The 26,048-nt window shown below is 42.3% G+C and overlaps 1 pseudogene across 1 annotated transcript; it reads left to right on the forward strand.

Annotated features, from left to right (window-relative positions):
- Positions 1–899: 899 nt before the first annotated feature.
- LOC310793016 (E3 ubiquitin-protein ligase LRSAM1-like) lies at positions 900–25,740 on the forward strand (annotated as a pseudogene). Its single transcript has 2 exons — positions 900–2,027; positions 24,730–25,740. The product of its transcript is annotated as an E3 ubiquitin-protein ligase LRSAM1-like (transcript).
- Positions 25,741–26,048: the final 308 nt, after the last annotated feature.

A 26,048-nucleotide genomic window follows, 5' to 3' on the forward strand; every position in this document is an offset into this window, starting at 1 on the left:
AAGCCTATTCCATAGTTTAACTCCCAAAACTGAAACACATCGAGATTTGACATTAATTCTTGCTTTGCCTGTTTTAAAAATGCATAACCCTCTTAAATTATAATTTCCTTCTCTTAATTAAAAAAAAATGTTGAATACAAACTGGAAGGCTTTTGCTCCTAACACGGAAAACAATTTCTAAAGTTTTTATATACACAATATCTACGAATTTTAAGGTGCAGGACCTTATGAATAGTGGATTGGTCGATTCGAGGTAACCAACTTTATTATTCTAATAGCTCTTTTTTGTAGTTTAATAATAGGATCTATATTTGTTATACAATACCCCAGACCTCAACACAGTATGACATGGCACTATAAGTGAAAAATACAATATATGCAAACATTTCTTATTCAGCAGATCCCTAGTTTTGTACAGAATACCAACAGATTTAGCTAGTTTACTTTTAATATATTCTATATGTGGCTTCCAACAGAGTTTATGATCTATAATTACACCCAATAATTTAGTTTCATATACTCGTTCAATTTCAGCTCCATTTAGATTCAACTTAATTTCACAATCAACCATAACACCACCAAACACCATACATTTTGTTTTGTTTTCAGTGACAACTTATTTTCTTATTTTCAACTTATTATTAACTTTCACAGGCTGTGTGAAAGGTAATGTCACTGATGATGTCACTGTTGACGTCATGTGGTCACAGACAATGTCACTGTTGACATAATGCCAACAGTGACATCATCAGTGATGTCATCATTGATATCATCAGTGACATCATCAGCGATGTCAGATGTAACAGTTATGATGTCACAATGTCAACAGTGACATCATCAGTGACATCATCAGTTTAAAGCATAGGTGTAAAGAGCTCCTGACAACTGACTCGTTCAGAATGCCTTTGTTCTGTAGAAAGAGGAGACCCAGTGAGGACTCCAAGAAGAGGCTCGAGTATCAGCTGTCCATGTCTAAGGAGGCGGGCGCTGATGACATCCTGGACATGTCTGCTTGTGAGCTCTCAGTGGTTCCCTCCAGTGCCTTTTACATCTGCAAGGTGCTGCAGAAGAAGGTCCTCATCCTCCATAGCAATGATCTGAGGTCTCTGCTGCCCAAAGGATGTGATATCGTGGCTCTCGCCACTTTAAAGGTATTGGATCTGCAAGGGAATAAGCTCACCTCTCTCCTAGATGACATTGGGACACTAGCGTCACTGCAGGTAATGAATCTGGAGAGGAACCATATAAAGGCCCTGCCGGATTCCATCGGAGATCTACGACTTCTGCAGATGCTCAATGTCAAAGGTAACTGTGTCAGTCAGCTGCCATCCTCAGTGGGCTCTATGAGCAGCCTGCGGACCCTCGACCTGAGCGAAAACACCATCCACCAGCTTCCCAAAGCCATGGCCTACATCCGTACCTTAGAGAGCTTCACACTTGATGCTGCCATGATGTCATATCCACCTGCATCTGTGTGTACAGAAGGTATGGAGAGCATCCAGCGCTTCCTATGTGATGAGCTGGGAGAGGAGTACTGCCCTCCATCCCAGTATCTGCTGCCGTTGCGGGAGAGTGACTCTGGCAGCACGCACACTGATGGGGTGGATAGCATGGAGCAGGCCTGGAAGAACAAATTCAACGACTATGAGAAGAGAAAGGAGCAGAAGCAGCTGGAGAAGCTGGCCTTTGAGCGCCACTTGGAGGAGAAGCATAAGGAGCACGCCCAGCTGCTCTCCATGAACACCTCCTGCAACGAGAACATCATCCACTCCCTCCGCCAGGAGCACGAGCGTCTGGAGCAGTGTGTGTCACAGGAGGCAGATAAGCTGCTGGTGCTGGGGCGCATCCGACAGGCAGAAAACGACATCAGCAGCCGCTTAATGGAAAACAACCGGCAGAAGAAAAGTGCAGAGTTCCTCCAGGCCTTGGAAGCGGATCGGATCCATATGGAGCAGCTGACTGCCATCACACAGGAAGAAGCCAATTCACTCAGGAAGAGAGCGGTGGCAGTGGCCATGCAAGTAGTTGTATAGGACTAACACCCAAAAAAAAAAAAAAAAAAAAAGATTTTTCATCAAAGGGGGCACGGCTTCTTTTTGTGAAAAAGTCAATTTTTCAGTACTTCCTCAAAAGTACACTTCTGCATTTCGCCCTGTGTAAATCACTTTCTTGTGAAAAGTGTTTATTTCAGTAGTTCCTCAAAGTACACTCTATGCATTTCGCCCTGTGTTTAAAACACTTTCTTGTGGAAAGTGTTTATTTCACTACTACCCCAAAGTACACTATATGCATTTCATCCATATCACTCTGACCAGTCTTGTTTTTTTGTTTTTTTCGCAATTTAATTATCACCCCCTATCAGCAGAGCGTTGCAACATCATATGATGTTTTAACCACGGGCAAAAGTTTTAACCACAGGCAAATGTAATTAGGCCCATTTAGCAAATAGTTGTTAAATGGCCCTAATACAATTTAGGCAAACTCACTCAATCTCTCTCCCCCGCATCACGCATAGGAGTCACGACTGAGGACCCCCCATTCCACAATGATGCAACGACAGGAAGCCCCACTCGCCTTTATAAACCCAGCATGTCAGTCAGCTGACAACGAACACACAGCCTTGTTGTCAGTTTTTGCGACCATCGCGTCAACAGCCAGCGGAGAACAACACGCAGCCAGTCCATCGACTCAGCTATTTTTTCCGCTAAGCATTTTTTATCTCGGCCAAATACATTTGGCCCATTTTAGGAACTGAAACTAGTATTTTGTTAACAGCGGCGACCATTTTCACTGTCTACAGATTCCTCTGCTTGCTCATGTATTTCTCTGACTCACCCATAGAGACCCAGGCTTCCCCTGCCAGCCCATCCCACCCCATCCCCCACGTTTTATCACTTCCGTTTTAAATAAACTTGTTTGTTTTTTGACCGTCAGGTGGGGCGTTCCCGACAGCACGTAACGCCCCTTGAAAGCTACGAATAGCGGCGAGATCAGGGGGCGTTCCCGGCAGCACGTAACGCCCCTTGAAAGCTACGAATAGCGGCGAGATCAGGTGGGCGTTCCCGGCAGCACGTAACGCCCCTTGAAAGCTATGATTAGCTACTGCTGAAAACGATGTAAGAATGAAGAGTGAGCGCACAGTTTTTCCTCCCATGCCCCCTTATATCCTTTGCATGCCTATATTTATATTGCCTATATAATAGGCAATATATATATATATTTTTTTATATTTTTTGTCCACCATTCAAATATTCCATAATTGCATGTTGTGCATGCAAATATTCCATAATTGCATGTTGTGCAGGCTATCTTATACTAATGTATTGCTGTTAGGCATAGCAAAGCATTCTGGGTATTCCCAAGGCTATTCTGTAGATTCCCTACGCGCAACACACACACACACACACACACACACCCACCCACCCACCCACTCACACACACACAGACATATTCACAGCCAGCCACAAACACACGCACCCACAAATTCACAGGTAAACATGACACACTGAAACATTCCAGTTTCACCATCTCAGATTCTTCCCCATGTTTTTCCCACTCCGGATCCAATTGTGACATCACCATGATAATTTTGATATTGTCTGATTGGCGGAATTAATTAAATTTGATTAATACAGATTGAGGTGGATTGAATAGCTACAGACTGTTTTCCAATTGAATTGAAAAACGATTGAATACAGACTATGGTGTATGACTATGCCGTTTACCCGTCTCTCAACCAGACCAGAGTTTCCCAGCATGCACTAGTGTGTTTCAACACTGTGTTTTTGGAGATTACTTATGTGCTACGTTAGTTATGTTATATGGCAGTAAAATGCCACTGAATGACCAAATTGATTTATCTTGATTTTTTATTTAACACCAGCGTTAGTTTGTTGTTTATGCATATGCAATAACGGATGCGTTATTATATTTACTGGCTATGGTTATTTCGAACCCCACATAGGTTACGCCAACCTATGTGTCCTATCAGAGTTTGTTACGTTGCACCAGTCTTCCTCCCCATGACGAGTTGGATACAATAAACAAAACAACATGATAGCATCAGCTGCATCACTATACGTGTGAGCGTAAGTATTAATGGTTTGCAACTTGTTTGTGTTGTACAGCATTTGGTTCAAACATATGGCGACATTGAATCAGTGTTAGCTTAGCGCTAGCTAGCTAGCATACACTACGATCTGTGAATAGCAGTAGCGGAGCGTACGCCGGGGCAGAGGGTGCGGCCGCCACGGGCCCACTCGTCAGGGGGGCCCATCAAAAAAAAAAAAAAAAAAATTTTTTTTTTTTTTTTTTTTTGCAGGCCAGGCCACCTGGCTGGCAACCTGTGTTTTTATTTTTCTTCTTCAGAACAAGCTTGTCTGTAAAGTGGCTTCACTGTAGTCTTTCTTGGACATAATATTACTTGGCTCAATGAGTGACAAATTGTGTTTTCGGATATAGGGGCTATCAGCTATTTTACAGTTGTGACTTAAAATTACTTTATTTAATAAAGTCAGTGGTGTGAGTCTGAGAGGAATTCAATCAATAGACAATAACATTGGTGTGTTTAAAATTAGATATTCCACTAAATATGGCTAAAACCGATTCAAACATGCAAAAAAGGCACATTTTTCTTCGCGGCCTGCAGGCCCGGTTCTACGGGGGTGCAAAAGCATGCATTGCACCCTTATTTGTCTGCATGCTCAGTTGAAAAGTAAAAAAAAAAAAAAAAGATTTTTTTTTTATAAATGCTACGAGCTGCACACTTACTGTTTAAACTTGAATTATAGTTGTTGTTTTTCTTTGTTCTTTGATGTGATTTTATGGCTTTTTGGCACCTATATGTAACCTTTTAAGGTTGAGATAATTGTATTATCATTATATGGTCCAAATATTTCAGTACAGCACTTGAAACACTTGAAATATTCTTGCTTGGGTGGTATCATTCTACTTGAAATGATGGTCAAATGCATTATTTTTAGTAAAATAACATGTCAAATTTTTCGGGCGGGCCCGGCCTTCGGCCGGGCATCTGCACCCCTTCCTATCTAGGATGCACCCCTAGCTCATTGAGTGCCAAGGACGGACATGTTCGTCATTTCAAATAGTAACGTAGAGTGCCAAGGACGGACATGTTCGTCAATTGCGTTTTTTGACGGTGGGGCGTCGATCAAAGCCTTCTGCCTCTGATGTACAAATATTATAGCTATTGGATGTGTCTAACCTATTTTACAGAACCCTTAGGTGGCGACAGTGCTCTCCACATAACAGAAAGGCAAGGAAAAAACAAAGAAGAAGTCGTTATGGAAACGGAAATCGCATCGCATCCGTATGCATCGATATGCTGAAGCACGTTACTGCAGCTGTGCCTGCAGCAGCCAATCTGCTCCCACAATTGAGCCGCTCCGTGTCGGTTGCGACAGCACATCCGCACATCCACACCGTGGAGTTGTTATTATTCTCAACTGGAAGCATCGTTGCCGGTGACAAACACACGCGGAACGCTGTAAAAAAGCAGGATGTCGAGCACCCTTCACTGTGCGCACAGCAAACTCAGCAGAGAGCCACCACAGACAGGAGGAGGAGTGTGCAGTTGAGGCGAGGCGAGGCGGGGCGGGGGGGGGGGGGGCACGCAGAGCAGCGCGCAACACCCAGACAGACCCAGGCAGCAGGACAGGATTGACAAACGCAAGCCAGAATATCCGATGCCCACCAGCAGCAAATCAAGACCAGCAAGAAGCTGCAACCAGCAGCGCACGCAGGGGCCAGCGCTGCTGGTTGTAGCTAAAAAATATTATTCTGCCAAACAGAATTCCCTGGCCTTCACTGTTTTATTGAAGGAAATTATTTTTGAGGTGTGACTACATTAGAAAAGATTAGCTTTAGAGTCAGTGATGTGCTTGAAATGTTTAATTTCACAAAAGGCCAATTATCTCAGCTTCTAGAAAAAAATTGCTGTTTTTGGATGAATCAAGCTATCTTCTCCGGCTCATAACTAAAGAACGGAAAATGGGATCAATAAACTTTTTTTTGCAGATGATAGAATAGAGTCTCATCGTTCTTTGTGCGTGTTCAGTGTTTACATAGTAATATCACACAATATTCTGTGGGCCTCGAGAAATCACTGAAAACGCCCTGAAACTCTGGCACTGGGAGCATCCGTTCTCCAAAAGTGGCTGGCACTCAATGAGCTAGTCATCTTGTTCTGGAACCGGCCCTGCGGCCTGGCCTGGCCTTCAAAAAAAAAAAAAAAAAAAAAAAATTTTTTTTTTTTTTTTTTTTGATGGGGCCCCCCTAAGAGCTTCGCCCCCTCTGGGCTGATAGGGTCGCTCCGCCCCTGGTGAATAGAATTGGCCTGGTCTTGGTCGATATGACCAAAAATTGATATAACGTTACAGTAGCATGGACCCCTCTCGTTATGACAACCCAGACCCCGGATATCCGTGACCTACGGGTATTATTTCAAAATATGGAATATGGAACGTGAACAAACATCTTAGTTTTATGTATCTGTTGTGTGATTGGACCCATTGTTTTTATTTTTCGTATTTTTATATGGTTATTTTAATAGTTACTAACTATTAATAGTAACTAACTAGTCCTCCACACAGAATTGGTTAATTTACTGTGAGACTTTATAGCCACTTTCACACATGAACTCCGGATCAGGTCAGGGTTGCCCCCCACTGAGCCTGCCCCGGATGATAGGTGAAGTGTACCCTTTCACACATGAGGCATGTTGCATTCACACATGAGTAGCACCTCCGCAGAGTTTGTAAAGTAGAGAGGGGGCGGGCGGCGGGGGTGGGGGAATTTGGGCATGACCACACAGTTGTGAAAACTAAAAATACATAATGGGCGATAACTGCCTAACGTTCACGGCATATAATCGTTTGCGCATAACGTTAGTAAGTAATTAATTAAACAACCCTACAACTCACGCCCAGATGCATCGATTTCCTCGAGTCGCAAGCAGTACAAACAAAACAGGTCTTTGCTATGTTCAGTCCTAAAATGCCTCAAACCTACTAGAATTATACAGAATACAGGAAGCTAGACGTTTTTACCTTCAAAATAAAATAAATGTTGTATTACTTAGTAACAAAAAATCAGAATGTCGACTCACTACGGGTTAAAATTGACTTTTCGAAGGGAGCAGATATTCTTCCAGTTTATCTCCGTTCTGTATCTTTCGAAACACACACAAAAAAACATTACACGTGCATTTACTTTATTTAATTGCCATTATTGCGAAGGTTATACCCGGAAGTTTTCGTTTTATACTGCCTGACTTGACGCTACTTGGAATTTGCGCGAACGCTGTGTAAACGTTAAATCAAAGACATGAACGCAACCAGATCCAGATACCCTACCTAGCGATGTCCAATACTGGGAAGCGGGACGACCCTCGCTTATTAAATGTGTGTGCTGTGCGAAGCAGACATGAAATCAGATCAGAGCCATGAGCCTTTCAATCCAGCAATCCGCAACATGTTGGCTGTCGCACACGGAGCAGTTTTGAGCTTCATTTGAAAACCAAATGGCATGTGTTTTTTGCTCGCTCATTCACATCGACTATTTATATAATAATAATCTGTCACGATCGTCTCTGTCCTCATGCACTCACGAGCTCACGGAGCTCTGGAGGGGGGGGGGGGGGGGGGGGGGCAATACGCTTCTGCGACTACGGCTGGGGGTACACTTCCCTCCGGCTAGGACGAGGCTCCGCGGGAGCGCGCATGAGCCGCATGCAGACATTCACACATGACAGCCAGCCGTATGGCCTCTAGATAACTCCTGAATTCCAAACATGTGTGAAAGCAGCTTATGTTTTGTAGACAAGCACCAAGTATATATATATATATAATAATAATAATAATAATAATAATGGTATATAATAATAATAATCTTTGTAATACAATTGTTATAAAATTAAAATGTATATCACACTTATAATATGCCAACAATAATAGCACCAGTCTAAATAACATAACTTAATTCAACTTTTGCCTCTCCTCTCTTCTTGCTTAACATACACAAATAGTGTAGTAGCCGTACCGTACCGCACTGCAGCTGCTACCATTACGTATGTCTAATGTTTAATTGTATGTCTAATAAGATACATGCTATTTGCACCTGTATGTCAAATACATCGAATTTAAAATGTTTAAGCACGTCTAATGTATGCACATGACATGTGCACCTATGTGCAGTGAATATGCCACTGTCTCAGACTTGTCTTATCACTATACTGCCTTATTGCATATTGTTGCTTATTGGTGCTTATTGCCTTATTGCTTATTGTTTTTGCACTCACGCCTTGCTATATTTGTACTATGTTGTAAACGGAGTCCACAGCCCCCCTCTCCCCATCCTCTCTCCTCTCCTCTCCTCTCCTCACCTCTCCTTGTCTCCTCTCCAGGAGGGTGATTGAGGTGAAATTTGGATCCAGATGTTAACTGCATACATAATGTTATGTCTCGAAAGACAAGAGCTATGTAGCCTACTTTAAATCAGATCACTCCGGTGCACAAACATACATTGGTTGTCTAATAAAGTTTTACAAATCAATTAATTTGGTTGTCAACCACCGTTAAACAAAACTTAGTAGTTGTAAACTAAGTAGTTGTATCGATAAAGACTCTAATCGTTAAGCAGTCTCGAAAGTGGGGTCAATATCAATCTAGAATCTAGATTGATTTGATTCACTAATTTGGCGTTCTCTCATGCAAAATATCCAACATCCAATATCCAGAAGTAGTGATTACTACACAGAAGTAACTTTAGTTCCACCATTTGCTCTTTGCTTCAAACATAATTTGGATCAGTTGTAACTTTGACCATTTCTAACAATTTCTAGACAGTGAATTTACACAAGCACTTGAGTGAAATTCATGTGAATTCAATGTGAACATGCATGAGCTGTGATTGAATGAACGCAGATTGTCAGATTTGTATACCAAACCCTTATCCTGGTGCCTGCAAGGGTCGTCTGTACCACTAATGTCAGCCACTATGTGTTACAATATTGGGCTGGTTTCATAGACCTGGCCCAAAAGTACATACATACATGTTAGTTAGTCATAATAGTCAAACATGGTTTTTCATGTTCTGACTTGCTGAAATGTGTGCTGCATATATACATGTTAGTTACACATAATAGTCAAACAGGGGTTTTCATGTTCTGATGTGCTGAAATGTTTTACACGTCACGTAAAACTGTTTTTAAAACAGTTAATTAGCCTACACAATGTGTAATTTCAGGTTATTGTAAGTTATTGCATAGTTGCAATCTTTCATACTTGCATACTTACAAGTGGGTTGTTTTTAATGGCATGTGATTTGCGGTTCTAATTACCCAATGTGTAATTTCAGGTGATTGTAAGTGTGTCATACATACCTACAAGCCTTCATATCAGTTGGCTGTGTCAATGATTTTCTGTACCTCTTGGTGCGTCATCATTGTCTTTGTCAGGCTTAGAAGCAATGTCTAAACAGTAGACAGTGTATGACAAGTGGTGGCAGCATGCTATGCTACTACACAAGACGTGTTATGGTACATAAATAATATGTAGCGTGTAATAATCTGTAGAACTCTGTCAGAACTTTTCATGTTCTGACTTGTTGAAATGTTTTAAAGTTATTTTTACATTTGACTTTGAGAACTATGATGAACTGTTAGTCAGTACTCTGTACTGATGTACAAAAGTAACAAGATTGAGGTTGTGAAATCTTCAACCGGAATAAAAAACTGGATATAATATAACTGAATCAGTTAGGCCAAACTATTATCAGTCAGGTCGGTAATGACCGGGGGAAATTATATGATTATTGTCCATTGTGTGTATGATACAACTTTGTTTATCATTCTGCCCCCTCACACTATACAGTCTGTATTTAACTCAACACACTGTACCTGCCCCTTGACCTCGGAGGGGAAGAAAGGATATTGTCAAGGATAGTGTCATAAGCTGATAGCAAGGTGTGGTGATCACAAGCATTGTCCTAAATATTGTGGTAAATTAAATTGGTAAATTGGTTAAGCAAAGCAAGTAATGCTTTTGCAATGTAGATTTAGCTATATATTAACTATAAAGTATAGATGATTGTTTTGCCCACCTTATCAAAACAAATGTACAGCATGTTAAAGTATAGATGATTGTTTTGCCCACCTTATCAAAACAAATGTACAGCATGTTAAAGTTTTAAATAAAGTCAAGTCAAGTCAAGTCAAATCCAACAGGTCTTAATGTCAATTAATTTAGCTTTAATGTCAATTAATTTAGCTTTAATGTGTTTTTGAAACACACACACACCCACACATTGACCCCTCTCATATACGTAACTGTCTATAACTGTACATATATTCCTTTCACACACTTTTCAAAATAGACACTCTTTCATATTGTGATTCATAGTGATTCTTGTTTGTTTTATGTGATCCCGGTTTTTAAGCAAACCGGATCCAGTTTCCTTGTATGTGTACATCCTGTACAAGGTACATCCTGTACAAGGTACATACTACATTGGACTCAATGATTCACAGATGTATCAAACAAATGTATGTTTTACTGATACAAATGACCAAATTACCACAAATTCAACATGTAATGCCATTTTCTCAATAATTTTGGTCAAAACATTTGGTGTGACCCAGATCAGTCCTTGTAACGAGGACCTTGTTATCACTGGTGTATAGCCAGACTTGGCACATTGGATGTGACCCAGATCAGACATTGTAATGAGGACCTTGTTATCACTGGCGTATAGCCAGACTTGGCACATTTGGGGTGCCTCAGGTCAGTCCTTGTAATGACTTGATCAAAAAATATTACAGACAATATATATAGTTAAGTGACTAATTCACTAATACAATTGTAACATCTTGTATAGTATATTCAAAGTATTGTTAATTGTTAATTATTATTCAAAACCTGAAAATACTGTAAATACTGTAAATAAACTAAACTACTAAAACTTGCTAAGTTGTACTGTGTGTTAATTTAATGTGTTTTGAAACACATACCCACACATAAAATCTCAAGTGAGATTTTTTGAGAGAAAGAAAAAGAGTCAAGAAAAATTCACCCTGTGCGCTCGGTGCTGCAAAGCGCGGACTTTTGGATCCTAGGGGCTTCCGTCGAGCCGACTCGAGCATGACGAGCGTGACGTCACCGTGACGTTGCCTGCTGCCAACCAAAACAGGTGCCCAGGGGAGGAGATGACGTATTTGATAGGTACACAATGAAGCGAAAGCAAACGACTCAAACGACACTCATTCAGTGTTTTCGTAGGCCTCCTTGTCCTGCTACTGCAGCTGTAGCTGTAGATGGCAATACAGAAAGGAATCCTGAGGACTGTGATGAGGCAGCTGCTATCGCAACGTTACCTGATGATATCGGCATAATTCAAACCATCCCTAGAAGATGTTTGAAGAAGGCAGACATCCTGGCCACAATAGATCAAATACAACAAACCTATGGCGAGAAATACACCATGGACATAACCACACACATTTTACAGATGATAGGGAGGGGCGATTTAGCCGAACGTTTAACAGGACCCAATTTTTAAAAAGCCACACCCTCCATCTTACTTTTTGTTCACATTTGTTCTCTAACAAATTCCGGTCAGCGCCATTTTTGATGATCTCCTCCCATAGCCCTACGACACGCCCTCCCCTAGACCTAGCTCCTCCTCCTCCTCATCACAACATAAGGATAAAAGAGACGGGTTCAAAAGAGACTCATACCATTTTACACAATAAAAAAGACAGATATCATCATGGAGACCCCGTCGCCGTCACCATTGTCCTTCATTACAACTCACAGCGACTCTGATTCGGGGGATGAAGAAGAAGAGTTGCACCGTCTGATGTACGGATGGTCCCCGTCGTCGTCACCATTGTTCTTCATTACCCCACCTACCTCGACTCCTTCCTCACATCCTTCCTCACCGAAAGACCTTCCTTCTCCTCTGATCTCACCCCTGACTCTGGATCAACCAGATGGATTGCTCAGTTTTACTTTTCTAAACATTATAAAAGCCTGCAGCAGCACTCTGCTCGGTGAAGTGATATTGCGAATGCAGAAGGCGGAGTGTAACGGATGTCTTAGTAACCCTCCTTGTCGGTACCCGGCTAAGAATGGCTATGTCTCCATCGAATTCAAAGAATTGTTGAAAGAATTGTGGAACGAACACTTTCTTCCAGGTGTCATACGTGTTTTGGAATCTCAAGGCATCGATGTTACCCCTTCAAGAGTGCTGGATGCTTCGGAAGCTTTTCTGCATTAACTGAGGGAAATATAAATACAAATTCATCATATGTAACTTGTATAATGTGCCAATAAAAATAAAATTGATTCTCATCATAATCTGGTTTTTCCATAATAATAATAATAATGTTGTACAAATGGCTGTTGTAATGAAATAATGAATAACATTATTACACAATATATTCCTAATGTTAATTTAAAATTACATATTCCTCTAAATATCTAGATATTGCTCCTCTAATATATAAGTTGCAGACTCTCATTGGTCAACATTGTACATACACAGCCTCCATTTACCCTTGGGAACTGGTCACTGGGTAGGGTTAGGGTCAGGGTCAGGGATTTCCAGAGGTTTGGGGTATCGACGACAAAACAACGCAGAAAAGAGTTATTTCTTTTTATTATCTTTATTGTTTATTTGAACAGGGACAGTATTCAATAAACATTTTGTATATAAAAATATTGTCACCACAGGTGTAAACCTACGTCACCAAATACACCATGGGCATAATCGTACAGTTACGGTGAGCTTCTCCTCCTTGCTCATCGGTCGCCGTCGCCACAGAGCCTGCGTCAGGGGTAACTTTTTTCTCTTTTCTTTTTCTTTTTTTCCGCTCGTAATGGAATCGGAAGTGCTGGCCCTGGTAAAAGTCGACAAAACATCCCATGTAACATGTACCGTCTCCTCGTTCCTCCTTCACCAGATAACACCCGCTATGGTTCACCTGGTCGGTGAACCGACCATCCCGATTCAATGCCTCTTGAAGCTCTTCTCCCTTTAGCGCATACACTTGCAGAGTCAGCTTTTCCCGCTGGGACATCTTCCTCAACACCTTGCTGTTTAGCATTTGGCGACCCTTGTCTTTCCACGTTACATTCACAAAGAATGTGCCGTAGCGATCCAGCGGCTCGTCGGGGTACAACAGCTTGTCAGAATGCTTTGGTATGTCATCGAACTTAATCAGCTTGAGGGTGAGCGTTTCGCCAACATTGACTATGCCACAAGGAGCATGTGGCGCTAGCATGCTTCCATCCTCTCTGGTGATCAGAGGATACAACCCCGAGGGATTGGCGCCGATTCTCAGCTGCTGTATCGATTTCTCGATGGTACAGGGTTTTCCGCACGAACGTGACCACCTAGTGACGCTATTCTGCTTCCTAACGTAGAAGCTATGCATGTGGCGTTTTTCATAGTTACATCCGTGGCCTTCCATGCATGCCATGCTTAGCAACGTGCAGAAATCGTATAGGGGCATGGCTACCAGAGGAGGTTTTTCCAGTGAGGCATAGGAGGATGGTCCTCCTCTATTAGATTGGGGATTTTATATAAAAAAAAAATATATTAAAAAAATATATTTTTTATTTTTATTTTTATATTTTTCATTTTTCATATTTTTTTTTATAATAAAATATCAATCAAATGTGTTTTTTCTTATGTGCAGACGCTCATTTTTTCATTCATTATATAGCTCCATGCAGACGAGTCACTCTGGCCCTGGTCCCAGCATGGGGGAGGGGATTAAAAAAACACCCGCCCTGTGGGCTTGATTTATTTGGTAATTTATCTAATGAAAAAATAAGATTGGTTGAAAAAGACTTGCAATTCACAGAAAACAGTGAGAGTGATGTGTTTTCCAACGAATCAGATTGAGCTAGGAGGGAGCTCTCCCTTAGCCCGTGAAACCAGGTGAAACCCTAATTGGTTGTTGTTTGATAGATAGATTGCTTGACATTGATTGACATTCTGTATTGTCCAATGCTGATGAATACGTCTGAAAATCGGCAACGTTGTTCCACTGCCTGGTCTGTGGTCTCTCACGCTGAATCAAGGAGGTGAAATCCACTGCTTGACCTGACAGGAAGGATTTACTGAGACAGTAGCAGCATATCATATTTCCCTCTTATTTTTATTTACTTTTTTATCAATCAGTAAGTGTTCACAAGCCAGACAGTCGTTGATATTGGATTACCACCAAAACGAGTTTCGAGTTGCGGGGAGACGAGCTGCGCGATACGGGCTTTTTGCAATGTCAGAAAACTGGAATATTTGCAACGTCTCGACTGCAGCGTTTCCCCTACAGACAGCACGGATATTCAAGTAAGTCAATTGATTTCAAGTTATCCGAACCTTCTATTAAATTTGGCGTGGAAATGGTTCACCGAGCAGCGCTATTTTTGTCGTATTGAAGTTTCATCCTGTAATTTCTTATACTAAAACCCGCGAACTTTAAATTCACACATTTTTTAACTGAATTTGGCCTGTAAATCGATAGCTGACAGCGGGCTCCCTTTTAAAGCTTGAGTGGTGATCTTTATATCATATGAAAGTAGAAGAAATAAGGAATCGATTGGGATGAAGCATGTCAACCTAGGATGTCGGGAAGGGGGGGTAAATAACACTCCAAAGTTCATAACTAAATGAGTAGTGCAGCACTGTGCACAGAAGACACACTCTCGTTCCAGATGCAATTAAGTGTAATTTAACGCTATTTGACAACAGTTTCGGCCATAGACTTTGTCAAGTATCATACAAACAGTGCAAGACAGCCATTATAAAGACAGGTTAGCTGATTGAATGGACAACACCTGTCTTGTGAAAGCACACCTGAGTGTGAGACATCATAGGATGAATCAAAACATTGATGTCACAGGTAGGCTGTATACCATAATATATCATGAATCTATGTGAATAAATAGATTTATATAAATAGTAATCACAGCCTAATGCATAGAGATAAATCCTGAAACCTTCTCGCAACAGTTCTAGCCTAAGCCAGTGGTTTTCAAAGTGGGGTCCCCAGCAAAAAGGGGGATAATCTATTTTCACTATAATTCCATGCCATCCATAAGTAACACAATCTAAGATAGTGTAGAAGTGAGTAACTAGGCTAATTATAACCATAACAGCACAAATCATTGACAAAAATCTCGAAATAAATATACAGTATTTACTCTGAGAAATGAAATAATGAGAAAAGGAACAATTATTGATGGTTAAAACTGAATAATGACATCACAACAGTCTAATCCTAATGCTAATTTAAAATGAGATTTGGGCGTTTTGGGCAAAAACTGCTTGTGGGTGAGAGTATCAGCAGCAGAGCACACGTCATATTTTCCCTGGGACCGCCTCAGGTGCCAGGTGCTGTTCCGTCCTGTAGTCCTCTCACTGGGTGCTAATGCAATGCTCCTCACTGGGTGGAAAGCTAAGAGGCTTGACAGCATGGGAAACATGGCAAATACACACACACACATGCGCGCGCGCGCACACGTGAAAAAAAAAAGCCCAAATTTTTTTCGGCGGCGACCTTAGGTCGCCGCCGAAAAGGGGCGGCGACCTTTGGTCGCCGCACTAGCTTCCTCCCCTGTTTCCAAGCTCACCAGCCACCACTGATGGCTACTTATACACAGTCAAACTCCTCCCCCTTCAGCCAACGGGCCCTCTTATGTCAACGGGCCCCTCCCCATTTCGAGTAAAATTGACGACAGGTTCCATGTCGCTGTTCCGACCTCTCGCTGTTCCGACCTCCCCTCTCCCAGCCCCCATGCCTAAACCTAACCTCCCCCAGACCCTAACCCAAAACCTAACCTCTCCCACCCCCACGCCTAAACCTAACCTCCCCCAGACCCTAACCCAAAACCTAACCTCTCCCACCCCCCACGCCTAAACCTAAGGTCGGCTTGGTGACACAGCCGAATTTATGGCAGTGTAGGTCGGACTAGTGGGAGGTCGGACTAGCGGGAGGTCGGACTAGCGCCCGGACCCCTTGACGACAAACATCGGATAATAAGAACAGTAAGAATAAGAACACCGCAAGGCATCAGGTAGCAAGTAATACTCGAGCAAATTATCATATGTTATCTTATGTTAGTAGACACACGTCACTATATATATATACCATACATCTAACGTCCATAACATGGTGGATCATTTAACGTATTCAGATTTAACTTTGTATTCAGACCATTGGATTCAGCCCAGAAAACAGAGTACATTATAGCGTTATAAATATAGTCACGTTATAAACAGCTAACCAGTGCTGGGTTTAAATCAAAAAATCAAGATAAATCAATTTGGTCATTCAGTGGCGTTTTACTGCAATGCATAGTAAGTAGCGTTAGCCGCTACATTAGCCAAAGTACCTGTAGTATCTGACTACCCATAATGCATTACGGTGATAATGCAAATTCGGAAACTACCCCGGCACCCTCTGGGGCCGCATTTCATTCAATTTAATTCATTCAACCCATCAAACGAAATGAAACAATATCCGGAAGTGAGCTTCATTTTGCAGTGTCAAAGTCAATGAGCTCCTTTGGTCCATTAATATATACGTCAATGGTCTCCACCAAGCAGGGTTAAGGTTAGGGTTTAGGGTTTAGGGTTTAGGGTGGGACAGGAATTTTCAGAGGTTTGATTGTGGGACAGTGTTGGCAAATGCAATTACAAGAGAAGTTGTAGTTTAGAGAGAAGTTGAGAAGAGTTGTTTTCCAAGCAAAGTGTACTTTAAAGTTAAAGTTTTATACAGACCAGTACAAAATAGCTTGTTTATAATAATAATAATAATAATAAACTTTTATTTGTATAGCACCTTTCATACATAAAATGCAGCTCAAAGCGCTTTACACATGAAGAATAAACAAAGGTAAATCAGTGAAAATCAGTAAAACATTGAAATTTATGTGATGTAAAGTTATGTGACCTCTCTTCTTGGTTTTAGTTAAACTAATTGAACTAATTGGACTAATTGTAGCCTGTCAGTATTACTACTATTACATTCTTTCTCTCAAAAATCTCACTTGAGATTTTATGTGTGGGTATGTGTTTTCAAAACACATTAAATTAACACACAGTACAAGTTCCAAGTTTTAGTATTAGTTTAGTTTATTTACAGTATTTACAGTATTTTCAGGTTTTGAATAATAATTAACAATTAACAATTAACAATACTTTGAATATATTATACAATTATATTTACTATATATATATATTGTCTGTAATATTTTTGATCAAAAAAATATAGTCCTCATTACAATGTCTGATCTTGGGACACATCCAATGTGCCAAGTCTGGCTATACGCCAGTGATAACAAGGTCCTCATTACAATGTCTGATCTGGGTCACATCCAATGTGCCAAGTCTGGCTATACGCCAGTGATAACAAGGTCCTCATTACAATGTCTGATCTTGGGCACATCCAATGTGCCAAGTCTGGGTATACACCAGTGATAACAAGGTGGTAACAACCCAAAGTGTGTTGACCAAAATTTGACCAAAATTATTGAGAAAATGGCATTACATGTTGAATTTGTGGTCATTTGTATCAGTAAAACATACATTTGTTTGATACATCTGTGAATCATTGAGTCCAATGTAGTATGTACCTTGTACAGGATGTACCTTGTACAGGATGTACACATACAAGGAAACTGGATCCGGTTTGCTTAAAAACCGGGATCACATAAAACAAACAAGAATCACTATGAATCACAATATGAAAGAGTGTCTATTTTGAAAACTGTGTGAAAGGAATATATGTACAGTTATAGACAGTTACGTATATGAGAGGGGTCAATGTGTGGGTGTGTGTGTGTTTCAAAAACACATTAAAGCTAAATTAATTGACATTAAAGCTAAAGTAATTGACATTAAGACCTGTTGGATTTGACTTGACTTGACTTGACTTGACTTTATTTAAAACTTTAACATGCTGTACATTTGTTTTGATAAGGTGGGCAAAACAATCATCTATACTTTAACATGCTGTACATTTGTTTTGATAAGGTGGGCAAAACAATCATCTATACTTTATAGTTAATATATAGCTAAATCTACATTGCAAAAGCATTACTTGCTTTGCTTAACCAATTTACCAATTTAATTTACCACAATATTTAGGACAATGCTTGTGATCACCACACCTTGCTATCAGCTTATGACACTATCCTTGACAATATCCTTTCTTCCCCTCCGAGGTCAAGGGGCAGGTACAGTGTGTTGAGTTAAATACAGACTGTATAGTGTGAGGGGGCAGAATGATAAACAAAGTTGTATCATACACACAATGGACAATAATCATATAATTTCCCCCGGTCATTACCGACCTGACTGATAATAGTTTGGCCTAACTGATTCAGTTATCGTCGCCTTGCTAAACTAATGGCCTAAGTCACTTTTTTCCGAAAATGATATTTTTGCCTAAGTCAGCTCTTCAGGATGCTCCCCACCTCTGGTAAAATGGCCAACATCCTAATTGAAAAGAAAATGCTGTTTTTACCTCAATATTCGAATGGCCTAAATCAATAGTGTGACTAAATCAATCTAACTGTGACTTAGGCCATTTTATTTTTGCCTAAGTCACAAGACAATGTGACTTAGGCCATTTTACAAGCTTTTAAAATGGCATCTGCATCAAGGAAAAATAAATACTTCAACATAAATGAAGCTCTTTGTATGTACAAACTGCTAGTGGGTTGGTTACGGGTGTAGCCTCAGCAAGTGGGACACCGATTAGAATGAAGAGGACCAGAGAAACATATGCCAAGGGTGTTTATTTAAAGCAGATCCCTTGATGATGATGTACAGGCAGATGTACAGGCAGATGCAGATGTACAAGCAGATGCAGATGTACAAGAAGATGATTTAGGCTTCAAATAATGCATCTGTACATGGCAATCAATAGGGAAGAACGAAAGCAGCCTCCTCCACTGCTGTCTGGAGCACACACTGAGTGTGAAGGCTCTTAGAGCCTCTTAAGTGCAGGTGTGTGGTGATCAGTCCAGAATTAGGTGCAGGTGTGCTTAGGGGAGGGAAAATGGCTGGAGGTGAGGGAGTGATGGGTTATGGGAATTGGAGTCCGAGAGTCACTTTTGTACAATCGCCCCCATATTCACTAGTGAATATGTATACTAAGAAAAGTGACTAGAGGCAGAGGAATTGAAGGTAAGGAGAGTAAATGAGGCAAACCGTTCGGCTGTCATGGCCGCCCCATAGCAGGGTGAAATGGGGCAAGCTGCATGGCCGGTGGAAAAAGAGCCAAGACGGCAGGGCTGAAGGGGCCATCTGGTCCGGAGGGCATCCAGGAGGCAGAGCAGACAGGTTGAGCAACCCTGGATCATGTCCCAGACACTGATGCCACAGACAGGACCTTTCCGGAGGCCGACCTGGATGCTGGTGACGCCGGCAGGTATACTCAGGGGGCCGGCCCGGATATTGTCGACTCCGGCTGGACTGTTCTGGAGGGTGCCGCCGAGGGATGGGAGCCACGGAAGATTGGCGCCGAGGGATGGGCGCCAAGGGAGCAGATGGAGGTGCGGGGGCCACCAGAGCAGGGGCTGCAGGGGGGCACCGGGACTGTAGCTGGGGGGGCCACCGGGACTGACGGTGCGGGGGCACTGGGACTGGCAGTGCGAGGGGCACTGGGACTGGCAGTGCGGGGGGCACTAGGACTGGAGCCAGGGGGGCCACCGGGACTGGCGGTGCGGGGGGCACCGGAACTGGCAGTGCAGGGGGCACCGGAACTGGCAGTGCGGGGGGCACTGGGACTGGCGGTGCGGGGGGCACCTGGACTGGCGATGCGGGGAGCACCGGGACTGGCGATGCGGAGGGCACCAGGACTGGCAGTGCGGGGGGCACCAGGACTGGCGATGCAGGGGGCACCGGGACTGGCGGTGCGGGGGGCATCGGAACTGGCGGTACGGGGGGCACCGGGACTGGGTGAGGCACAGGGAGCGCCTGGACTGGGTGAGGCACAGGGAGCGCCTGGGCTGGGTGAGGCACAGGGAGCGCCTGGGCTGGGTGAGGCACAGGGAGTGCCTGGACTGGGTGAGGCACAGGGAGCGCCTGGGCTGGGTGAGGCACAGGGAACGCCTGGACTGGGTGAGGCACAGGGAGCGCCTGGACTGGGTGAGGCACAGGGAGCGCCTGGACTGGGTGAGGCACAGGGAGCGCCTGGACTGGGTGAGGCACAGGGAGCGCCTGAGTACAAGCATCCCTCTACCGCATCAAGCCTCCTCAAGAGGTGTCTCAAATAGTCCATGGTGTCTCGTGCAGGTTGACCATGCTGCCGCTCAGGTGTAGGCCCAACTACATGGGGATGGTATCGTTTTGGGGGAGGGGGGTGCGATGGTGGATGATATCCCCACAACTGAAGGTATGGAGGTGCCCTTCTTCCCCCTACTGGCTGCTGGTTCCTCTGGTCCATTCCCACTTGCTGAGGTCCATCTGGGCTCGAAGGACCATGTACATGCAGCTGGATAGAACGCTCATCCATAGGGACTTGAGACTTGACTTGGACTTGCCCCTCAAAAACTTGACTTGGACTTTCCCCTCAAAGACTTGACTTGGACTTGCCCCTCAAAGACTTGAGACTTGACTTGGACTTGCAAAAAATTACTTGTGAGCAGTGAAATTGTTTGAAATGTTAAAGGGTTAGTTAAAACCCAGCAAAGAGCTGGAGGAAGAAGTGAGGAGAGGCACCTCCTCAGTGTTTGATTTAATTGACATTTGTTTGATTTAAGAAGGATTTACGTTTAAATTACAATTTGTTAAGAGTGACCCAGCAAAGAAGAGCTGGAGGAAGAAGTGAGGCACATGCCTCCTCAGTGTTTGATTTAACTGACATTGTTTGATTTAAGAAGGATTTAAGTTTAAGTTTAAATTACAATTTGTTAAGAGTGACCCAGTAAAGATGAGTTTGCTTTATTAAATGAAAGTCAAACTGCCCTCTGTCTCCTGAGTCTCTATCTATGTGCTCCACTAGCATTTTAAACTGTTTGTGGTCACAGAAGTGGGAATAAAAGATGTGCAGTGTTTTGCCTAAGTCAGGTTTAAAATTGCCTAAGATGCAACGGCATGTTCATAAATTGGCCTAAGTCATTTAATCCACTTATGCAACATGATTTGACATACAGCGTTATTTGTATGTTAATAGTCATATATTGTCATAACCTTTTTGTGTGAAATGATTAAGGAATATCATATACTCTCTATTTGGTTCAGTTTTTTGTGTCTCCTGAAAAACTTGAAAATATGACTTAGGCCATTAGTTTAGCAAGGCGACGTTATATTATATCCAGTTTTTTATTCCGGTTGAAGATTTCACAACCTCAATCTTGTTACTTTTGTACATCAGTACAGAGTACTGACTAACAGTTCATCATAGTTCTCAAAGTCAAATGTAAAAATAACTTTAAAACATTTCAACAAGTCAGAACATGAAAAGTTCTGACAGAGTTCTACAGATTATTACACGCTACATATTATTTATGTACCATAACACGTCTTGTGTAGTAGCATAGCATGCTGCCACCACTTGTCATAAACTGTCTACTGTTTAGACATTGCTTCTAAGCCTGACAAAGACAATGATGACGCACCAAGAGGTACAGAAAATCATTGACACAGCCAACTGATATGAAGGCTTGTAGGTATGTATGACACACTTACAATCACCTGAAATTACACATTGGGTAATTAGAACCGCAAATCACATGCCATTAAAAACAACCCACTTGTAAGTATGCAAGTATGAAAGATTGCAACTATGCAATAACTTACAATAACCTGAAATTACACATTGTGTAGGCTAATTAACTGTTTTAAAAACTGTTTTACGTGACGTATTTCAGCACATCAGAACATGAAAACCCCTGTTTGACTATTATGTGTAACTAACATGTATATATGCAGCACACATTTCAGCAAGTCAGAACATGAAAAACCATGTTTGACTATTATGACTAACTAACATGTATGTATGTACTTTTGGGCCAGGTCTATGAAACCAGCCCAATATTGTAACACATAGTGGCTGACATTAGTGGTACAGACGACCCTTGCAGGCACCAGGATAAGGGTTTGGTATACAAATCTGACAATCTGTGTTCATTCAATCACAGCTCATGCATGTTCACATTGAATTCACATGAATTTCACTCAAGTGCTTGTGTAAATTCACTGTCTAGAAATTGTTAGAAATGGTCAAAGTTACAACTGATCCAAATTATGTTTGAAGCAAAGAGCAAATGGTGGAACTAAAGTTACTTCTGTGTAGTAATCACTACTTCTGGATATTGGATGTTGGATATTTTGCATGAGAGAACGCCAAATTAGTGAATCAAATCAATCTAGATTCTAGATTGATATTGACCCCACTTTCGAGACTGCTTAACGATTAGAGTCTTTATCGATACAACTACTTAGTTTACAACTACTAAGTTTCGTTTAACGGTGGTTGACAACCAAATTAATTGATTTGTAAAACTTTATTAGACAACCAATGTATGTTTGTGCACCGGAGTGATCTGATTTAAAGTAGGCTACATAGCTCTTGTCTTTCGAGACATAACATTATGTATGCAGTTAACATCTGGATCCAAATTTCACCTCAATCACCCTCCTGGAGAGGAGACAAGGAGAGGTGAGGAGAGGAGAGGAGAGGAGAGAGGATGGGGAGAGGGGGGCTGTGGACTCCGTTTACAACATAGTACAAATATAGCAAGGCGTGAGTGCAAAAACAATAAGCAATAAGGCAATAAGCACCAATAAGCAACAATATGCAATAAGGCAGTATAGTGATAAGACAAGTCTGAGACAGTGGCATATTCACTGCACATAGGTGCACATGTCATGTGCATACATTAGACGTGCTTAAACATTTTAAATTCGATGTATTTGACATACAGGTGCAAATAGCATGTATCTTATTAGACATACAATTAAACATTAGACATACGTAATGGTAGCAGCTGCAGTGCGGTACGGTACGGCTACTACACTATTTGTGTATGTTAAGCAAGAAGAGAGGAGAGGCAAAAGTTGAATTAAGTTATGTTATTTAGACTGTTGCTATTATTGTTGGCATATTATAAGTGTGATATACATTTTAATTTTATAACAATTGTATTACAAAGATTATTATTATTATATACCATTATTATTATTATTATATATATATATATACTTGGTGCTTGTCTACAAAACATAAAGTCTCACAGTAAATTAACCAATTCTGTGTGGAGGACTAGTTAGTTACTATTAATAGTTAGTAACTATTAAAATAACCATATAAAAATACGAAAAATAAAAACAATGGGTCCAATCACACAACAGATACATAAAACTAAGATGTTTGTTCACGTTCCATATTCCATATTTTGAAATAATACCCGTAGGTCACGGATATCCGGGGTCTGGGTTGTCATAACGAGAGGGGTCCATGCTACTGTAACGTTATATCAATTTTTGGTCATATCGACCAAGACCAGGCCAATTCTATTCACAGATCGTAGTGTATGCTAGCTAGCTAGCGCTAAGCTAACACTGATTCAATGTCGCCATATGTTTGAACCAAATGCTGTACAACACAAACAAGTTGCAAACCATTAATACTTACGCTCACACGTATAGTGATGCAGCTGATGCTATCATGTTGTTTTGTTTATTGTATCCAACTCGTCACGGGGAGGAAGACTGTGCAACGTAACAAACTCTGATAGGACACATAGGTTGGCGTAACCTATGTGGGGTTCGAAATAACCATAGCCAGTAAATATAATAACGCATCCGTTATTGCATATGCATAAACAACAAACTAACGCTGGTGTTAAATAAAAAATCAAGATAAATCAATTTGGTCATTCAGTGGCATTTTACTGCCATATAACATAACTAACGTAGCACATAAGTAATCTCCAAAAACACAGTGTTGAAACACACTAGTGCATGCTGGGAAACTCTGGTCTGGTTGAGAGACGGGTAAACGGCATAGTCATACACCATAGTCTGTATTCAATCGTTTTTCAATTCAATTGGAAAACAGTCTGTAGCTATTCAATCCACCTCAATCTGTATTAATCAAATTTAATTCATTCCGCCAATCAGACAATATCAAAATTATCATGGTGATGTCACAATTGGATCCGGAGTGGGAAAAACATGGGGAAGAATCTGAGATGGTGAAACTGGAATGTTTCAGTGTGTCATGTTTACCTGTGAATTTGTGGGTGCGTGTGTTTGTGGCTGGCTGTGAATATGTCTGTGTGTGTGTGAGTGGGTGGGTGGGTGGGTGTGTGTGTGTGTGTGTGTGTGTGTGTGTTGCGCGTAGGGAATCTACAGAATAGCCTTGGGAATACCCAGAATGCTTTGCTATGCCTAACAGCAATACATTAGTATAAGATAGCCTGCACAACATGCAATTATGGAATATTTGCATGCACAACATGCAATTATGGAATATTTGAATGGTGGACAAAAAAAAAATAAAAAAAAAATATATAGGCTATTATATAGGCAATATAAATATAGGCACGCAAAGGATATAAGGGGGCATGGGAGGAAAAACTGTGCGCTCACTCTTCATTCTTACATCGTTTTCAGCAGTAGCTAATCATAGCTTTCAAGGGGCGTTACGTGCTGCCGGGAACGCCCACCTGATCTCGCCGCTATTTGTAGCTTTCAAGGGGCGTTACGTGCTGCCGGGAACGCCCCCTGATCTCGCCGCTATTCGTAGCTTTCAAGGGGCGTTTGGACAGGAGGTTTGATGATGTGCTCTCCCTCCAGGTGTTAGACAAGTCCAAAGCCATCGCCCACATCCTGCAGGAGGAGGAGATGCAGAAAGCAGGATTCCAGGCCCTGCAGCTGCAGAAAGACAGCGTACACGGCCACATCTGCAAACAGATCAAGCTCATAGTGAATTAATGCAGCTGACTAAGCTGGAGGTTAAGATATGCAATCTGGATGCTGAGAACCTGCAGGATTCTCTGGTGGAGCAGCGCTCTCCTCTCAGCGACATGTTGCAGCATCTGCTGAAGCAGAAGGACCAGAGAAAGATGGAGCTTTGCCAGGTTCTGGCGGAGATGCAGCTGAAGTCAGTCGACCCAGCAAAACTACTGGATGATCCAGTACCAGAGGCTGCTGGTCGCCACGCCCCTCTCACTGTGCATCCAGGAAGCAGGTATGGAGAAAGAGTTGGTCAACCTGTTGTGTAAACTGTCCGCTCAGTACTACCTGCCCATTCTGGCTCACCAGCACGTGACAACAGAGGCCCTTCAGCACATGAATGCCTCTGACCTAAACAAGCTGGGGATCAATCAGATGGGCGTTCAGAAAGCTCTTCTCAACTGGGCCAGGCAACACAGTCCAGAAGGAAGCTGTAAGGAGGTCCAGCAGGAGGAGGAGGAGGCTGCTGCCTCAGCTCCGTCCCCTTCATCTCCTCCCTACACCTTGGCTGCACAGACTCTCAGCCCGCCGCTCACCCTGGGGGCCCCTGTCACCCCCTCGTACCCCAGGCCCATGGAGGTGCCAGGGACCTCTGAGTGTGTGGTCTGCACGGAGACCGGGACTCAGGTCATCTTCCTGCCATGCGGCCACGTCTGCTGCTGTCAGATCTGCAGTTGCGCTCCGCAGAACTGCCCTTTGTGCCAGAGCAGCATCGCCCAGTGCGTCCGCCTCTACCACAACTAGAACTAGAAGACAGTCGATAGAGTGCATAACTCCGCCACAGCATACCCCCATTGGCATGCCTCCTTTTGGCCAGTGGGCGTGAAAAGTTAATGAGTTCGTCCTTGGCCCATAACGAGGCTTTCTACAAAGTTTTGCGGTGTTACGTGAATCTGTGTGCTTTTTGTGATTAACCACGGCCATTACCGTGCTTCCTTTTGGCCAGTGGGCATGGAAAGTTAATCAGTTCTAAGTTGGCCCATGACCAACCTTTCTGCCAAGTTTTGTGCAAATCCGTTAGGCGCCTTTCTGTGATTGGACATGCCCATTGC

This window comes from Poromitra crassiceps (assembly GCF_964638095.1).
Source record: "Poromitra crassiceps genome assembly, chromosome: 2".
NCBI lineage: Eukaryota > Metazoa > Chordata > Actinopteri > Beryciformes > Melamphaidae > Poromitra > Poromitra crassiceps.